At 43.5% G+C, this 19926-nt stretch overlaps 1 protein-coding gene across 4 annotated transcripts in view; it reads right to left on the minus strand.

The window, feature by feature from the left end:
* The window catches only part of FRMPD4 (FERM and PDZ domain containing 4), a 773166-nt gene that overhangs the window by 468820 nt on the left and 284420 nt on the right, over nt 1-19926 (minus strand). Inside the window, exon 1 of one of the 4 annotated variants that reach the window (XM_073664700.1) lies at nt 4379-5140. The exons of the other annotated variants lie outside the window; for them this stretch is intronic. The gene's annotated coding sequence lies outside the window, so the exon portion shown is untranslated. Of the gene's footprint in view, nt 1-4378; nt 5141-19926 lie in introns of those variants that run through there. 4 annotated transcript variants of the gene reach the window in all.

The following is a 19926-nucleotide window of genomic DNA, read 5'->3' on the forward strand; positions in this document are numbered from 1 at the left end:
ATGACTTCTGGTTTTGGTCTGACTACTGGGACCTCCACTAATGACCAAAAAGGGAGTCCAAAAATCTCCTGCGTTAATGGTGCCATAGTGATGGTTCTATATGGGTGATGGATTGGGTACCTCTATCATTCCCATAGTGGGGAACAGAGCAGGAGTAATGCATGTGCACTACCATTATGGTTCCATTCATACAGGGGACTTTGGGAGCACTGTTACCAGGATTGATGGAGGTCATAGCAGTCAGACCCCCAACAGTAAGTGATAAATCTGTTTAGTAGGAAAATCCTTATAAATATATATGTTGCATTTACTAATATCTAGAGATAATTGGATCAGGCAAAATACTAATTTGCCTGTTTGTGCGGTTTTTCCCAGGAATATGATTTGTAGAGAAGTTATTTCCTGCAGATTTAATGTCCCTTATTATGTTCTGGGGAGTCCCAGCACCAGAAGGGTGACGCGGAGGGGCCAGAGAGGTGAGTATAAGGATTTTTTTTTTCTTTACATTTTGATGACCTTTTACAGTTGAGAAAATGGTGGCCAGAGAGTGAATTACAAAAAATCAGCATTTTGGCGAATGTGGATTTTTAAAAATAAAATTTGAATGGAATTCAATTCCACTCAAATTTATTCGCTCATCTCTACTAATATCGATTAAAGCTCTAATTTTCATATCAGATAAAGAATTGGTAAAATGCTTCCATTAAAAAAAAATATGCCAAAATCTCACCTATCTACCAACACATAAGGTAATTCTTTTTTGTAAATATATGTGATTTACAGTAGTTGAATGATTAATAGTAGTGTCTGAAAAAATAGTGCCATTGTTCTTTTTAAAACTAAAGTTCTTGGCTCTTTATTCCTTATAAATATGAACATAACTATTTTATACCAATGTACGAGTTACAGAACCGCAGAATACGATAAAAAAGCATCAATTTCATACCATGAAACAACGTTCTGAAAAGTTCACCCACCAAAACAGCATTGAAATAACTGCAAATACACATTTTGTGATGTTATTCCACTCAGCCAGCAATTCATTGCAATATTTTCACAAGTCTGAGAAGAAATAGTTAAGTTCTGTACACCGTCATAAGTCGTACCAGGAATGAGGCTTATGAATCAGCACATTCTAGAGCCATTCCCATCTGTGCAAAAGTAACACACATTTGGTTTGAGCTTTAAAAAGCCAATATAGCCCATTATATTCAGTGTAAACTGTTGATTACAGTGAAGGAGGGGAGTGTGACTCATGGTAAGAGTTATGGACATTCTGCATACACTACGTACACAATTTAGGCTGAGATACAACAGCTACTGTATGTTACACACTAACAGTCCTAGAGACTTATATAACACATATATTCTCAGAATACATATACCAAGCTGACAATGACTTGAAGGATAGCACAACATTAGCCATTAGCTCTTTGCAAGAATTTTATCATGATGAACATTAGATTTCCGCTAAATTGCGTTTCATAATGTCATGGGGAAGCAAGAACTACTATTTTTGATAAACTGTTCTCATCAACTTATATGTCAAGAAACTCATATTCTGCTGGTAAGGAAATGTTCAGCACTGCATAAGCAGCCAGTAAAAGGGATTGGAATAATTCATCATTGTATTCTGAGATCTATAACCCAGGACTATTTGTCTTGTGCCTGTTCTGCAGCTTCAATTTTCCAGAATAGAGGCTTCGACCATATACATTATAAAGGGACATACTTAAAGTAAAAACAACAGCGCCTTGTTATTTAACTATTATTTAGCACTCCATATTGCTATATTATTATACAGTGGAGATAATCAAAAGACCACCCACTTATCTAGTTCAGATTTACTGTAACCCATGTCAGTACCATCATACACAGTGTATACTGCTCATCTCCTTTAAGACCACCTGCTTATCTAGTCCAGAATTACTGTAACCCATGTCAGTCCTATCATACACAGTGCACAGTGTATACTGCTCATCTCCTTTAAGAAGACCACTGGCTTATCTAATCCAGATTTACTGTAACCCATATAATTTTCATCATACCCAGTATAACTGCTCATCTCCTTTAAGAAGACCACCCGCTTATCTAGTCAAGATTTACTGTAACCCATGTCAGTCCCATCATACACAATATATACTGCTCATTTCCTTTGAGAAGACCACCCGCTTACCTAGTCCAGATTTACTGTATCCCATGTCAGTACCATCATACACAGTGTATACTGCTCATCTCCTTTAAGACCACCTGCTTATCTAGTCGAAAATTACTGTAACCCATGTCAGTCCTATCATACACAGTGCACAGTGTATACTGCTCATCTCCTTTAAGAAGACCACTGGCTTATCTAATCCAGATTTACTGTAACCCATATAATTTTCATCATACCCAGTATAACTGCTCATCTCCTTTAAGAAGACCACCCGCTTATCTAGTCCAGATTTACTGTAACCCATGTCAGTCCCATCATACACAGTATATACTGCTCATTTCCTTTTAGAAGACCACCCGCTTACCTAGTCCAGATTTACTGTATCCCATGTCAGTACCATCATACACAGTGTATACTGCTCATCTCCTTTAAGAAGACCACCAGCTTATCTAGTCGAAAATTACTGTAACCCATGTCAGTCCTATCATACACAGTACACAGTGTATACTGCTCATCTCCTTTAAGAAGACCACCTGCTTATCTAATCCAGATTTAATGTAACCCTTATAATTTTCATCATACACAGTACAACTTCTTATCTTCTTTAAGAAGACCACCCGCTTATCTAGTCCAGATTTACTGTAACCTATGTCAGTCCCATCATACACAGTATATATCGCTCATTTCCTTTGAGAAGACCACCCGCTTATCTAGTCCAGATTTACTGTATCCCATGTCAGTACCATCATACACAGTGTATACTGCTCATCTCCTTTAAGAAGACCATCAGCTTATCTAGTCCAGAATTACTGTAACCCATGTCAGTCCTATCATACACAGTGCACAGTGTATACTGCTCATCTCCTTTAAGAAGACCACCTGCTTATCTAATCCAGATTTAATGTAACCCATATAATTTTCATCATACACGGTATAACTTCTCATCTTCTTTAAGACCACCCGCTTATCTAGTCCAGATTTACTGTAACCCATGTCAGTCCCATCATACACAGTATATGTTGCTCATCTCCTTTGAGAAGACCACCCGCTTATCTAGTCCAGATTTACTGTAACCCATGTCAGTCCCATCATACACAGTATATGATGCTCATCCCATTGAGAAGACCACCAGCTTATCTAGTCCAGATTTACTGTAACCCATGTCAGTCCCATCATACACAGTATATGTTGCTCATCCCATTGAGAAGACCACCCGCTTATCTAGTCCAGATTTACTGTCACCCATGTCAGTCCCATCATGCACAGTATATGTTGCTCATCTCCTTTGAGAAGACCACCCGCTTATCTAGTCCAGATTTACTGTAACCCATGTCAGTCCCATCATACACAGTATATGTTGCTCATCTCCTTTGAGAAGACCACCCGCTTATCTAGTCCAGATTTACTGTAACCCATGTCAGTCCCATCATACACAGTATATGTTGCTCATCTCCTTTGAGAAGACCACCCGCTTATCTAGTCCAGATTTACTGTAACCCATGTCAGTCCCATCATACACAGTATATGTTGCTCATCCCATTGAGAAGACCACCCGCTTATCTAGTCCAGATTTACTGTAACCCATGTCAGTCCCATCATACACAGTATATGTTGCTTATCTCCTTTGAGAAGACCACCCGCTTATCTAGTCCAGATTTACTGTAACCCATGTCCGTCCCATCATACACAGCATATGTTGCTCATCTCCTTTGAGAAGACCACCCGCTTATCTAGTCCAGATTTACTGTAACCCATGTCAGTCCCATCATACACAGTATATGTTGCTCATCTCCTTTGAGCAGACCACCTCTCTAAAAAAACATTTTGGTACAATTTTGAATGTCTGTTTCAGAACTTCCACTGTATCGCTTATATATAAGATCATGCAAAAGATTAATAACTGTGGAAAACCACACAATATTTACAGAGTGCCAAATATGACAGTATGACTATCTTCGGCATCTTACTAACTCACCATGACACATTGAAAACCAGCAAGCAAACAAGCAGCACACATATTTAATTTACGAAGAAACGTAATACTTTTTAACGGTGCAAGGTTTCATCATGGAGACAATATTAACATTGTTTATTTACCTATAGGAGCAAATGCCATTACTGTCACATTGACAAATTGTCTCTTCCTTCCCTTTTAAATGTACACTGTCACACTCTCTGACTACAAAAAAAATGAAAGCGCTGGAGAATAATTGTAAATCTTACCTTTCTCTTGCTTTTAGTAGCGTGTCCCCCCAGAGGATAATGGTAAAGTGATGCCTGCAGCTCACAGAGAGAGGGGTAGCTGTGTCTGAACTCCGCAGCTCTCTTTGAATACATTGTGGATAAACACGTCAAGTTCACATTCAAGAATCTTCTCTGGCTCCCCTCTCTGGTGCTGCTTCTGCTTCCCCTTCCCATTCATTCTAAATACAAAGGTTCATGGACTGTGACAAAGTCACAGCTTCGGTTTTCAGACTGATTTTAGAAATACAATGGTCCAAATTAAGAGCTACTGCTGAGCAATAGAAGGTGTCAAAGCCGAACTGAGAAAATATCAGCTTGCAACGAAAATAGTCAACCCATCTTCAGTGCCTATACACAGGCAAGGCAGCAGACAACAGGTGAAGATCCTAAATCCAGTGCTGTAAGCTCCATCTCCGGGCGGTATCCGGTGCTGCTGCCTCCCATCAGGTAACTCACGCAATACTGCAGTCCATAAGTCTAGGGGAACACTCACCATATATTTACATTACTTTCAATATAACCAAAGGAGAAAAGATCCAAAGATTTTTTCACGGAGCTTAAAAACGCTAAGACTGCGCCATATTTGATATCTTTTTTTTTTCTTTTGCTATCATTCACTTTGAATGAGGAAGGGAAATGCACTGCCCATCCTCTCATGAGGACAGGATGCATTTATGTGAAACATGAGGAGAATGCCTAATGCCGAAACAGCCTAGGACTGCATTCCCAATGAGCTCTCATTACAGGCATGCTGTAGAGTTACACTGCCTGGTATTACCTTCCCCAATTACTCTGCCTCACATTCTTCACAATACACAAAGCTGCTTGATCATTAAAAAGCGGAGGCAAACATTAAGGCGTTTTAGTGGCCACTGCATACTCTTCTCCAGTTCTTAACACTTTTCAAAAACAGGGACATCGGAATACGCATAGATTCAATATTCCGAATATTGATTGTTATATTTATGCCTTATACATATACGTTTTTTTTTATTAACCACAAATGACTGTCTGCTGTTAATGAGCAAAACAAGTTCTCCCTTTGGAACTATTTTATAGAATATATTCTAGGATTTTAGAAATAGCAATCGTTTTCTTTCAGTCTCAAAACCTCTAATAAGAAACGGCAAGGCATCCAGGTTATACAAATTCTCTTTGGTCTTTTTACTGACCAATCAACATCATACAGTTTATCTATATCCTATTGTCCAGAACTCATTCCAGGCAAATTGCTGGTCTCCATTCTGCTGAATAAGCAAAGCACTGACGGACACTACAGTATTCCATGCAGCCCCGCATATTAATAACAGAATGCTCACCAAAGGGTGTATAAGAAGAAAATATGAAGCAAAAAACTAAATTCCTAATAGACTGTGCATAGGGTGTGCCTCAATTTAGTTTAATAAATGTATTCACCTTAAAGACAAATAGTCATAAAATTCCTGGTGCCCAAACCACGGTGAAAAAAGCTTTGAAAAGTTGCATTTTTCTGTGCAAACACGAAGTTGGGCAAAAAAAAGGCTACTTTTGGGGTGTTCACTCCATTAGCACCCCAGCTCCAACAAAGCAGGTGTAGCTGTTTTTGGATGGGGGTGGGGCTAGGTGTGGCGAACCCCGCTCGTCAAATTCATGACGATTGGCAGTCTTTGCTACACCACAAATCTTACTCCAGTAGGAACTGGAGTAAGATTTATTGTGACGCGCACATAGCAGTCCATGCCACTATGACTTGAGCCTCTAAATTAATCAGGAGCATCACTCTAAAATGCTGCTCATCAAGCCTGGCTAGAGAATCGTCGGTCTTAATGAATCACCCCCATGTGTTTTGGATGACTATTCTGAGGCAGGTTCTCATCCATATTCTAACCACTCTAACCACTTAGACCAGGGGTCCCAAACCTGTAGCTCGGGACCAACATGTGCCTCGCGGTCCCATGAATTGTGGTTTGCGGCTGTCTGCCAGCTTGGTGCATTAACTCCAGGTCTAGCAAACAATTATGAAGATCACATCTCAAAATGGTGAATTTTGTGAGTAGCCTTGCACAGAAGAGCAGATCTGGATGTACATATACTGGTCTTAGGGGGGTTAGAGTTAATTTAAGTATGGTATACTGGTGACAAGATCATACTACCTGTCAGAGGAGATGCTTGAAGCTGGATGCAACAATGTGTTGAGAGTGCTTGATGGGACAATGCTGATTGGAGGGTATTGTAGGAACCACTGGATTTCTGTATACTGCTTCGGGCTGATTTCTGTGGAAAAGCTTTGGTTATCATTATAAGTAGTGTTGAGCCACCCCCGTAGTGTTCGAGTTCGGTTCGGTTCGTCGAACACCCGTGTGTTCGCCGAACTATTCGTCGAACTGTTCGTCGAACACCTTCGAACACCGTTAAAACCAATGGCAGGCAAACAAAAACACATAGAAACACATAGAAAACACCTTCAAAGGTGTCCAAAAGCTGACAAACTGCTCAGAAGACACAACTAACACATGGAAAAGTGACAAGTACCTTCGAACACCGTTAAAACCAATGGCAGGCAAACAAAAACACATAGAAACACATAGAAAACACCTTCAAAGGTGTCCAAAAGCTGACAAACTGCTCAGAAGACACAACTAACACATGGAAAAGTGACAAGTACATATAGTCATGCGAAAATAAAAGAGGTGGAGGAGTAAAAGGAGGGGGAGACACAGATATAGGCATGTCATGCCCTTCTAAAATCCAAAAAGTGAGAAGCCGACACGGCCAGTCCGCTCCTGCCCGTGCCACCTCCGTGTCGCCGGGTTTGTGCCAGAGCCGCGGTGAACCCTGATGGCCAGCCCCCCTCTCCCAATACTGGTGCCTGTCCGCTGGTGGGTCGAGCGAGCCCCCCTGTGGTGGAGGTAGCTCTAAGCTTTTTAATTTAAATTGTCTCTCTAATTTGAATGAATACACTTTAAATCCATTTACAAGGATCTATTGGAGGGAAAGTCTCATGCCAGCAGCCGCGTAATTCCAGCTCCAGTAGCGTCCACTAAAGCTGCTGCAGTTAAAAAGCTTTTATAAGGATCGAGCTCGGCTGTCCACCGCAAGGCATCCTACTGCCAGTCCCAGCCCCTATGCCTTGGGGTGCCTCCTGATGCTCTTCACTGAGTATCCCATGGTCCCGAAGCATTTCCTTTGAAAAAATTAAGTGTCTAAACTACAGGTGGTGTAGCTTGCTTAACAGCCGGGATAATCCGCTGACTAGCAGACACTGCTACTAGGCACAAAGTATTTCCTGGGCTAGATGCAGTTAAAAATTTGTAATTAGATACTCTGGTTGGATGCTGAGAAAGCATTCCATAGAGTCTCCTGGCACGCCATATATGATTCTCTTAAAAAGCTTGGGGTAGGGGTCTAGGGGACCCTTTTATAGCCAAAATCACGGCCCTGTATCGCAATACGTCACCTAGGCTGAAGATAAATGGAACTGTAGCACCCTGAGGGCTCGGTTGCTACAGACGTATTGCACCTCACCCAGAGGTGTGATATCTCACTCTCAGGTAAGGATGGAGTGTGGATCAGGACCCGACACCTGCATGCATTACACCACATTGCCGTGGGGCAGGGCGACCAATATGCCCCTGAGATGGGCAAGACAGTCCCTGTCCCTGGCTGGAGTGGGGGGAGGGAACACTGAGGAAGGGGAACCCTGTAGTGCAGGAGCAGGGAGGAAGCAGTTCCTGGGTGCATTGAGAAGGGAGTATAAAAGGTGGGCACCATCTTAGTTCAGTGCAGAGAAGTCTGAGCAGAAGTGGCAGGGAGCAGGGGCTCTGCATGAGCTCTGCTCCGGAGGCGGGCCTAGTAACAGAGGCCCAGGCCTGGAAGAGGGAGAAGGAAGGAAGAAGAGCGGAGAAGGCTCCAGGAACGAGGAATGAAGGGATCCCAGGGGTGCGGACGGGCGAGTCGCCACCGCACGCCCGAATCCACCTGCGTGGAGGGGTCAGGCCAAAGGGGGAGACCGGTCCCCGAACTAGTGGAGGCAGGAAACGACCCTCAGCTAGAAACCGGAGGCTCTGACATTTTATGTGGCGCAGCCCCTCGCTACACCCGCTAGGAAGGCACCACATAGGGTCAGGGAAACTGGCGCCAAGTTTACCAAGAGGAGGCCCGAGGCAGCCGGACAGAAGTGTTGGTAAGAAAGGCCAGACAAAGGACACACAAAGGGGGTCCTGTGAAGTGCTCCAAAGTTATCTGGGAGTTGTCTGAGCCCCTCACCTGGTGAGCACAGTACGACGTGGGCAGCCGTTACCTGCAGACGTGGTCTGGATAATAAGAACTGTGAGTAAAGGCCCTGGACTGCATCACTGACTCCGTGTCGTTACTGCTGCTGCCCTGCACCATCACCCCCATCCTCCGCATACACTGCCCTGAGGCTATACTCCTCCCGTGGGGAGTTATGCTACGCTCTGCTGCACCCACAACACCAGCCTCAGCGGTCTGCCCTGTAGCGGCGGTTCACTCTGACCGCAATCCACGGGTGGCGTAGTCGGACATTTAAACATCAAAACCACATAAATAGTTCCGCCACTGGTTTGACCGCCCTGAGCCACGGAACCGGGTCGCCGCCACGAAGACTACAACCACCAGCATCCACCAAAAAAGGTCCGGCTCCGGGTGTCCCAAGGCCCAGGGGGTGCGTCAGAACATTTTCATCACCTTTCACAATCACCAATGGGACAAGGCAGGGATGTCCTCTGTCCCCTCTCTTATACATCCTAGTGACGGAGCACCTGCTCTCATCAATTCGCCATAACCCCAATATTAGGTGGATTGAGGTGGGAGGCACCGAGTACAAGTGCTCTCTATTTGCTGATGATGTCCTAGTATATATCACTCAATCACATATATCCATCCATGCTGTTATGGCTGAAATAGATCACTTTGTTACATGGTAAAATTTTAAAATCAATGCAGCGAAGTCTGAGGCCCTCGATGTCTCCCTCCCCAAATCCATATAGGATTCCATCCAGTCCAACTTTCCCTTTGCCTGGCCCTCACAGGGTATCAAATACTTAGGAATTCCTATTCATAGAGACCTCTCCCATCTATGTTATCTTAATTTTGGGCCCTTTATTGAACAATTCCATACAGACCACGGTTGGCAAGTTAGAACTGTAAGATTCACTACGTGAACCGCTGGTGTTTTGTGGAAAAGCACATGTACACCGCGTTCCAAATTATTATGCAAAAAGTGTTTAGGAGTGATAAGGGAAGAATTTGTTTGTTTGTCAGTTAAACTCATTGATGGTGATGTGTGTCAGGGCTCTTTATATCACTGTAAGCAATTGCAGACACCTGTGCTAATTAGTTTGGCAGGTGTGTCCAATGAAAGGCAAGACTACTTAAGAAGGCTCTCTCACATTATTAAGCAGCCTACATTTTCTGCCAAAATGGGAAAGAAAAAGGATGTGTCGGCTGCTGAGAAGCAACAAATTGTGGAGTGTTTAGGTCAAGGCATGACTACAATCAACATTGTGCGATGATCAGGATGAAGTGTCTTGGCAATCAAGAAGTATGTAGCTGATTCACAGTACACACGTGTGCGTGCTGATAAGGGCAAATTGAGGACTCTTTCCTACAGGCAATTACGTCAGGTTGAAAGAGCAGCGGCAAAAAAGCCTTGTCATAGCAGCAGACAAGTTTTTGAAGCTGCTTGTGCCTCCAACGTCCCCCGAACAACAAGATGCAGGGTCCTTCAGAGGTTTGCAGCTGTGCATACGCCATCCTGTCGACCTCCTCTATCCACTTCACACAAGCAGAAACGGCTCCAGTGGGCCAAACATTACATGAAGACTGATTTCAAAACTGTTTTGTTCACGGATGAGTGCCGTGCAGCGCTCGATGGTCCAGATGGATGGAGTGGAGGATGGCTGGTTGATGGACACCCCACGCAAACACGGCTACAGCGCCAACAAGGAGGAGTTGGAGTAATGTTTTGGGCTGGAATTATGGGGAGAGAGATTGTCGGCCCCTTTAGGATCCCTGAAGGCGCTAAAGATGAACTCCATAATGTATGTGGATTTTCTCAAACAGCACTTCCTGCCATGGTTCAAGAAGAAGAACCGTGTATTTCACAGCAAGATCATTTTTCTGCATGATAATGCACCATCTCATGCTGCACATAAAACATGTGCATCTCTGGCTGATATGGGCATAAAAGGGGACAAACTTATGGTGTGACCCCCATGCTCCCCTGACCTCTACCCCATTCAGAACCTTTGGAGCATCATTAAAAGGAGTGTCTATGATGGCGGGAGGCAGTTCACATCTAAGCAACAGCTCTGGGAGGGTATTCTGTCCTCATGCAAAACAATTGAAGCAGAAACCATCCAAAACCTGACAAATTCAATGGATGAGAGAGTTCAGAAGCTCCTTTCGAACAAGGGGTCCTATGTGAAAATGTAACATCACCTAGAATAAAGTTTTGAGTTGAAAACTGTTTGATTTCAGTTTCTAACAACCTGCTAATGCTTATAATTTCAAAAATGACCATTTTTTTGGTCTTTATTAAAATGAAAAGGTTGATCGAAAAGTTTGGGGGATCTAAGAGTGTGGCAACCCAGTAGTCATGATTACTTCGAATTCTGACAATATGAGGGTCATGCTGCAGGTAGTGCAGCAAGAAGGCACTTATGTGTCTTGGGCATCTCGGAGCCCCAAAATTATTTTCCGGGCTAGATGCAGCTAAAAATTATTTTTAATTTTAAATCTGGTGGAGCTTATTATAGATGGCCTAATAGGATCAGTGCTGCACACTGCTACAAAGCCCAAATTATTTTCCAGTCAAGATACAGATAAACATGATTAGCAATTTGAAAGCTTAAAACGTTTGGTAGGGTGATTTTAACCAATCATCAAGCTTTTACTCTCCCCAGGATGACACAGGGGTAGAAAAGTCGTTTCGGATCCATGATTTGTTCATCTTTATGAACGTGAGTCTGTCTACATTATCAGTGGAGAGCCGCGTGCGCTTATCTGTCAGCACACCACCAGCAGCGCTGAACACACGTTCAGACAGAACGCTGGCTGCGGGGCATGACAAGATCTCCAAGGCGTAAGTGGCTAGCTCCGGCCATTTATCCAGATTGGAAGCCCAAAAAGAGCAAGGGTCCAGTGACACAGTCGTGGCTTCAATGTTTACTTGGAGATACTCCTGTACCATCGTCTCTAGGCGTTGACTATGTGTCAGACTTCTTGTCTCCTGTGGCCTTGCAAAGGATGGGCTAAAAAAGTGGTGAAATAATTCCGCAAAATTGATGTTACCAGCAGATACTGTGGTTCTGTTACGGTTTGAGTACTGAACACTTGACGGTCCCACGGTTGGCAAGTTGGAACTGTGAGATTCACTACGTGCACCACTGGTATTTTGTGGAAAAGCACATGTAAGATTCTGCAACAGTCTCTGCTGATACTCCTGCATGCGTGCATCCCTTTCTATGGCAGGAATAATTTCTGCAAATTTACTTTTGTACCGGGGATCTAACAGTGTGGCAACCCAGTAGTCAGGATTATTTCTAATTCTCACAATTCGAGGGTCATGTTGCAGGTAGTGCAGCAAGAAGGCACTCATGTGTGTTGCGCATCCAGGAGCACCAAGTCCCTGTTGTGTTGGTGGCGAGGTAACAATCATGCTTCCTTCCTCTGTCCTCTCCCCCCAACCTCGCACAACAGAAATGTGATCAAGGTCTCCCTCATCTGATGAGTCTTCCATCAGTTCGTCCTCCACTTCTTCCTGGGCTCCTGCACCTTCCTCACTAGTTTGGCTGCTACCATGCGCCCTGGTAAAACCATCTCCCCCACCCTCACATGCCTGCCGCCTTGGTGCTGCCGACCTTCTGGACCTTGCAGATGTTAGCCCTTCCGCATACAACTCCTCCTCCTCTACTTCCTCCACCTCCTCTTGTGCCACCACCTGACTCCGAATTCTGTTTAACATGTGCTCCAGCATGTAAATCACCGGAATAGTCATGCTGATAATGGCATCGTCAGCACTAAACATCTTCGTCGCCATTTCAAAACTGTGCAGAAGGGTGCATAGGTCCCTGATCTGAGACCACTCCTCCAGCGTGATTTGCCCCACCTCTGAATCTCGTTGGCCCAGGCTATACGTCAGAACGTATTGCACCAGGGCTTGTCGGTGCTGCCACAGTCGCTGCAACATGTGCAGAGTTGAATTCCACCGGGTAGGCACATCGCATTTTAGCCGGTGAAGTGGCAGGCCCAACGACTTCTGTAGAGATGTAAGTCGCTGAGCTGCGGGATGCGAACGGCGGAAGTGAGCACACAGCGACCGTGCCCTCTGCAGAAGGCCATCTAGTCTGGGATAGTGGGCTAAAAATTGCTGGACAACCAGGTTCAACACGTGAGCCATACAAGGCACGTGTGTGACATTGCCCCGGCGAAGGGCCGCACCCAGGTTTGCAGCATTGTCGCACACGGCCTTCCCTGGTTTCAGGTCCAGTGGAGACAACCATTCATGAAATTGGTTCTCCAGAGCTGACCACAACTCCTCAGCTGTGTGACTCACATTTCCCAGACATTTCAATGTAAAAACCGCCTGATGACGTTGAGCCCTACTGCCAGCATAGTAAGGAGGTGTGCAGGATCCCTTCTGCGCAGTTAGAAAGCTTGTGGCATGACCAGACAGGCTTTGGGTGCAGGTGGAAGACCGAGAGGAGGTTGAGGAGGCAGAATCAGTGGAGGAACTTTGACATAAAGAGGATTGACGCACAACTCGTGGGGACGGCAAGACTTGGACAGCAGCCCCTTGTCCTGCTGTCACCATAGTTACCCAGTGCCCAGTCAGCGACATGTAACGCCCCTGTCCATGCCTACTCATCCAAGTGTCTGTGGTGAAATGCACCCTGTCACACACAGAGTTTCTCAAAGAAGCGGTGATGTTGTGTGCGACATGCTGGTGGAGCGCAGGCACACTTTTCTTTGAGAAGTAGTGCCGACTGGGCATCTGGTACTGGGGCACTGCGACGGACATAAGGTCTCGAAAATCCTCTGTGTCCACCAGGCGGAAAGGCAGCATTTCTGTAGCCAAGAGCTTGCAGATGGTGAAATTCAACCTCTTAGCTTTCTCATGGCTAGGAGGAAATGGTCTTTTACTTGTCCACATCTGAGGGACCGAGGGCTGGCTATTGTGCTTAGACGGGGTTGATAAGGGTGTCCCCGGCAAACTGCCGGTCTGTGAGGAAGATGCAGGCGGACATGTTAGGTTGCCTTGATCCAAAGGTGGTGCTATCGATGTCGGACAGCGCTCAACACCAGCTGGTGTTACCACCTCCAAAGAAAATGATGACCTGCCAATCACGCTGGCTGTTGCGGGTAAAGAGGTGGCAGGTCTGCGCCCCAAAACAGGTGTGACTGCTGTCCCCCCAGTCACAGAGGATGAAGAGGCCGCGGATGCACAAGATATGGCAGACGGTGGTTGGCCCGGCCGGCTAGGCCGCATTGTAGCACACTGAGCTTCCCACTGCAACTTATGCTTCATGTCCATGTGCCGGTTCATGCATGAAGTACTCAAACTATGTATTTTTTGGCCTCTACTTAGCTTTTGCTGACAAATGTTACAGATAACACGAGTTGGGTCATCTTTATCGATCTGAAAAAATGCCCAGGCTATGCAAGGCTTAGCACCCATGCGACCTGAAGAGCCACCACGACTTGTGGTGAGAGGCAGAGTTGTGTTTGAGGATGCAGTTGTTGACGTGCTTCCAGTACTACGTCTCTGTCCAGGAAGGCGCAACCTGACCTCGTCATCACTAGCATCTTCCTCCACCTCCTCTGCTGACCTCATCTCTTGGCTGACTGTGGGTTGACAGTAAGTGGGATCTCCGACCTCATCATCATCACCCTGTGCGTTATCACACCCGTCGTCCTCAGAGCCAACCTGTTCCTGCCCTGACAAAAAACTAAAGTTGTCGCTCCAATCAGGTATTTGAGTCTTATCATCGTCTTCCTCATTGTCTCCACCAACAGGAGTTACAGTTTGGGAATGAGGGTCTACATTATGGTCAGAACCTTCTGCGTCTGGTCCTGGATCCGACTCATAAAGATTCTGGGCATCAGTGCAGATCATTTCCTCGTCTGGATTCACAGAAGCGCTGGAGTCGACCTCTGATTCCCAGGCTATAGTAGGAGTAAACAGCTCTGCAGACTCAACCATCTGTTCTACCTCATACTCAGATGGGCAGCTGGAGATTTGGGAGCTGTGAGGAAGCAAGTGCGATTTGGGTGACACCTTTGAGGACTGGAGTATTTGTGATGTTGAAGTTGATGTGGAGGAGAGCCCACTTAAAGGAGCACTTGATATCCGTTGAAGCACCTGCTGTTTTTGTGCCTCATCTGGAATTTGTAGCGATTGGCGTGGCCGTAAGAAAGGGATCTTATCACATTGTCCGCTAAAAGAAGTAGACATTTTAGTTTGGCTGGAAGATGGTCTTTCTTCTGCAGATGTTACTGTTGCTTTAACACCTACCCCACGGACACAACCTTTTTTCCCCTTCCCAACACGCCTATTCCCCTTTCCACCAGCAGCAGGCCTTTTTCCACTCATTTTGGTGGTTAACTAATTCACAACTCTGGAGTTGTTTGCACAAAAAAACAATGGATGGTAACCGAGCAGAGCTGAGTGGCCAAACTGTGGTATTAGGCCAAAACTATTGGCTGGGTTAGATGCAGAAAAAAATTATTTTGAATTTGCAACCTGATGGAGGTCAGTATAGATGGACTAATAGAGAAAGTCCGACACACTACTAGAAGGCCAAATATTTTTTCAGAGGTAGATGCAGAAAAAAATATATTCAGTTTGCAACCTGATGGAGGTCAGTATAGATGGATTAATAGAACAAGACCCACACACAGCTAGAAGCCCAATATTTTTTCAGAGGTAGATGCAGAAAAAAATATATTCAGTTTGCAACCTGATGGAGGTCAGTATAGATGGACTAATACAACAAGTCCCACACACAGCTAGAAGCCCAAATATTTTTTCAGAGGTACTGTAGATGCAGATAAAAATTAGTTTTAATTTGCAACCTGATGGAGGTCAGTATAGATGGACTAATAGAATGATGCTATGCCCAAAAGATTATACTTCACTAGGTGCAGTAAAAAAATTGGTATTCTATACACAGGTGGTATATCTTGCAACACAGATAGGCTACTCCACTGACTAACACACTCTGCAATAGGCCAAAAAGGATTAGCTTTGCTAGATTCAGCCAAATGCTGTGAAAAAAACTTGCACAGCACTGGCACAGACCTGCCTGGCAAAAACTGATAGGAACTCATGTAACCTAGTCCTGAAAAGGACTGCAATTACAATTAGTCTTTACTCCCACAACCGATCTATTTAAGAGCACAGACCTCCCTGATAAAAGTCGTAGGAAATGCTGTAACCTAGTCCTTAAAAGGACTGCAATCACAACTATTCCCTACTCCCAAGCTATCTGTATATTTGTGCGAAAATTGGCTTGAAATTAACAAGGTATAGCGCACACAGCAACAGCGGTGCCGTCTAACACGCAGCTGCAGCAGTGAGAAAATGGTGGCGACGGGGAAAATGGCTTGGTCTTATAGGGCAAGGACATGTGACATACACTGCCAATGAAACATGCCCTTGCTTGTGTGAAAAAAAGCACTTCGCTCCGTGTGTGCGCTGCTGATAGGCTGACAGATTGCACCTCCCCACTGTAAATGCGGGAAAGAGAAAAAAAAATGGAGATCTTCATTGTTCCTGCAGAGATCCATCCCCTGCCCCTCCCCCCACCCCGCTGTACACTCAAACTGCGTATTAACATTAATTTTCATCATTACTGAGAAAAAATCCAGTTATGATTTTGGTGCACGAACAGTTATCGAACATAACCTCGAACAGCCGAATTTTTCTCAAATTGTTCGTGTTCGCCGAACGGCTCGAAAACCGCCCAAAACAGCTCGAATTTGAGATTGGCGAACAGTTCGAGTAGAACAACGCTCATCTCTAATTATAAGCACAATGTGGGCTTATGTTGCCACTACTGTGAGGGTGGTGGGAGCTGGATGTGGCTCACGACCCTCTCATGCAGCTGAATGTGGCTCGCGATCCTCTCTCAGAGCTGAATGTGGCTCTCAAGGTCTGAAAGGTTAGGGAGCACTGCCTTAGACTGACAGGTCTCTCCCTATGTATTCACATAGAAAGAGACCTGTTAATTAAAAGGAAAAAAAGTTAATTTCAATCAACATTTTAATCAATAGATCTTTGAATAATAATAATTTCCACACTTAGATGTGCTTAAAAAAATGTCCTGTGCTGAGATAATCTTATAAATGTGCCCCTGCTGTGTACTGTGTAATGTCTGTGTCTGACCGTACAGGAACATGGTCTGATCATATCACAGCTCCTGGGCAGGAGAGGATGCAAGAGAGTATACAGACATTACAGTATGAGATTACAACTGATTCTTTCTTTGAGGTAAAATACTGCTGAAAAACAGGCAGTGAAATGTTTTGTCTCACAAACAGAATCAGCTGTGATCCCATGCTGTGCTATCTGCATTCTCCCTTTGGTTTCCTCCCCTGCCCAGGAGCTGTGGTATGATCAGACCATGTTCCTGCATGGTCAGACACAGCCATTACACAGTACACAGCAGGGGCACATTGATAAGATTAACTCAGCACAGGAACATTTTTTTTTAAAACACATCCAGTTGTGGACGTTATTATTATTCCAATATCTATTGAGTAAAATGTACTTTGTCTGTGGGAAAACCTCTTTAACTGCAGCATGACACCAACCAACTTTTTAAGGCATGTTTAAATGCCACAGTGTTTCAAAGTAAAGCATACGTGGCTGCAATCATGCAGCCAGTGTCTGATTTATGCTGCTCGCAGTTCAGGTCCATTTAAAGTATTTTTGGAAAAAAATCTGATTTATAAAAGCGTGGTATCATGGTTACAAATAAATTGCATTTCCAGCCAAGGGTCGGCATTCACAGGAAGATCATAATGACAGGCAAGGGGGTTATCAGCAGATCCCCCGCTGTCATGACAACCCATAGGCGTCCAGTGATCATGTAACAGGGGCACCGATTGGTGGGATGAACGACTTACTTCCAGCCGGCGTGTGCTAAATCCCACTGTCAGTGATTAGAAGCAGGATTTAACTGGTTACTAGCTGCGGGCGGAGCACTGCGTGGAAAGATGTGGGCTCAGGATGCTAGCCCACCACAAAATGCAGGGACACAACCTTTGATGTAAATATGAATGAGTTAAAGTTACTGCAAAGGTAGAGCACTACTTAATTTGAATGTCATCAGATAACATTACTTAATTTGAATGTCATCAGATAATTTTACTTTTTAGATAAAGTTTTTATGTCAATTTTATTTAATTTACGTTTCCATATCATATCTACAGCATATTAAAAAAAATAGCAGAAATCTTGCACTTTGCGCATCGGCCACTAAGCCTAATACTATATTCATACTCCCTGTACAGATATCTTTTTGTCAGTCTTATCATCATCATACATAGGATTTCAATGAAAGATAACAAGGTCACCTCTATATACAGTAAATAACACAAGGTGCCATCCCTGCACAATGACTTTTGCCCAGATTAAGGTATAACTAGTAGAAACCTCTCTTACAGAAGTCAATGAGTCAAAGCCGTTATGTTGTTGCCTATGTACACAAAGCTACTAAAAAGGATATCTCTAAATGCTGTTAAAAGAAGCTCAGGCCAGATGGCTGCCTTGTAATCTTGTACAGAAAATAGAAGAAAATAGAAGAAATTTTAATTTAAAATTATGAATTAAGAACAAACAAACCACTATCTGGCTTTAATTATTACAAATTATCTAGATGTATTAGTATTTTGCGTACCACTGTCAACCACCCAGCTACTTTCTTGTATTCACATATTATGCTGATAAAATTTGAAATTCTTGATGATTTACAAAAAGTATTAATTGCATGAAACTACGCATTGGCATTTACATACATGCAAATTATGAAATTTGAATCAATACTTTATTGTCTGAACTGTGAGCTGAACAGAGATTGGTATTATTATTATTATTAGGATGCAGTCATTCAACTGGTTGAGATGTAACTGAGAGGGTCCAACAATGTAAGAACCATATCTAATATATAACCTTATCAGTTACTTGAGAATTCTCATACTTTAGATCTTCAGGTACACTGTTTTAGAATTAATGTGAAAAATGTAAAAAAAAATTATAACGTAGAATATATCTCATGGTTTTTATCCTTGCCATCTTCTCTTTTGTTAGTTGATTTGACTAATGGACATAATGATAATAGTAATTTTAGTAGTAAAATTACTGCATGTTATTAGAGTAGTAATAATGTGTGTTAACAGATCATTTACAACTATGAAATTAAGTTTATCAGCATTAGACAATTTACAAAAAAAGCGTTTTGTATTCTAAGGGTTCATGATTTGTAATAAAGTACAATTACTACATATCCTGTTTCCCAAAATGTCCTCAATGAGTAAAGCTCATTCTAGTATTATGGGAATTGTACGTCTTTGTTGATACATTTTGTTTACTTATATCAAGCCAATAAAGGGGTTGTCCATGTTTGGCTCATGTTGTCAGGATTCTCCGGAGCAGGTGATGAGACCAGGTGGTCATGTGACCGCAGATATGTGATATGCATACTTCTGGTCACATTCAGACTAGATGAGCGAAGCCTTACTCAATTCACTTGTATTAAGCAAGGCCGTGCACGTCTAGTCAGAATGTGGCTGGGTATATGTATATCACATACTTGCGGTCACATGACTACCCGCTCTGGGCGCTGCCACCGGATAATCCTGACAGCGTGCGCTGTGAGAATTCACAAGCCTGCAGTCACATAGAGTGTGTGCAGACTTTCGTGCCAAGCCTGGAAAACACCTTTAACTCACTGAATAAGAATGTTGCATGGTAGATAAATAGCAATACGAACAGCACTCCAAGCTTTGACTTGTAAATACACTTCGTGATGAATTCCAGACAGGCGACCATACAAGAGAAGAGCAGAAATATTGGAAGAAGGAGGCAGCACTCAAAGTTTATTGCAAAAAGGTGTAGTAGTTCAAAATGAGAGAGAAGCTGATTTTGTAGCTGAAATGTCAAATGTTAGATTGATACACCTTTATGCAACAAATTTGGAGTGCTGCTTCTTTCTCCCAATATTTCTGCTGTTATATAGTAGTGTGAGCTTGGTGAGTCACATGCAAGTTGAGTCATCCTTTTGGCTAGTCATTTCTATCTCCAAGAGAAGTTAAAGTAACAGCAATTCTTTCAGGAAAATGTCCTTAAAATGTTGAGTCATCCTTATCATCAAGTATGTTTTGCTACAGACTTATTCAAGACTATTGAATGAGAAATTTGACAAAAACACATAGAATTACATTATGAGATAGTGTATCTAGGTAGTTTTTTTTTATTTAGGGCTCTAGAAAAGTGAGTTAACAACTGTTTCCACAGACAGTGC

Source organism: Phyllobates terribilis, unplaced genomic scaffold (assembly GCF_046119375.1).
Source record: "Phyllobates terribilis strain yellow unplaced genomic scaffold, ASM4611937v1 Scaffold_2__4_contigs__length_985480577, whole genome shotgun sequence".
NCBI lineage: Eukaryota > Metazoa > Chordata > Amphibia > Anura > Dendrobatidae > Phyllobates > Phyllobates terribilis.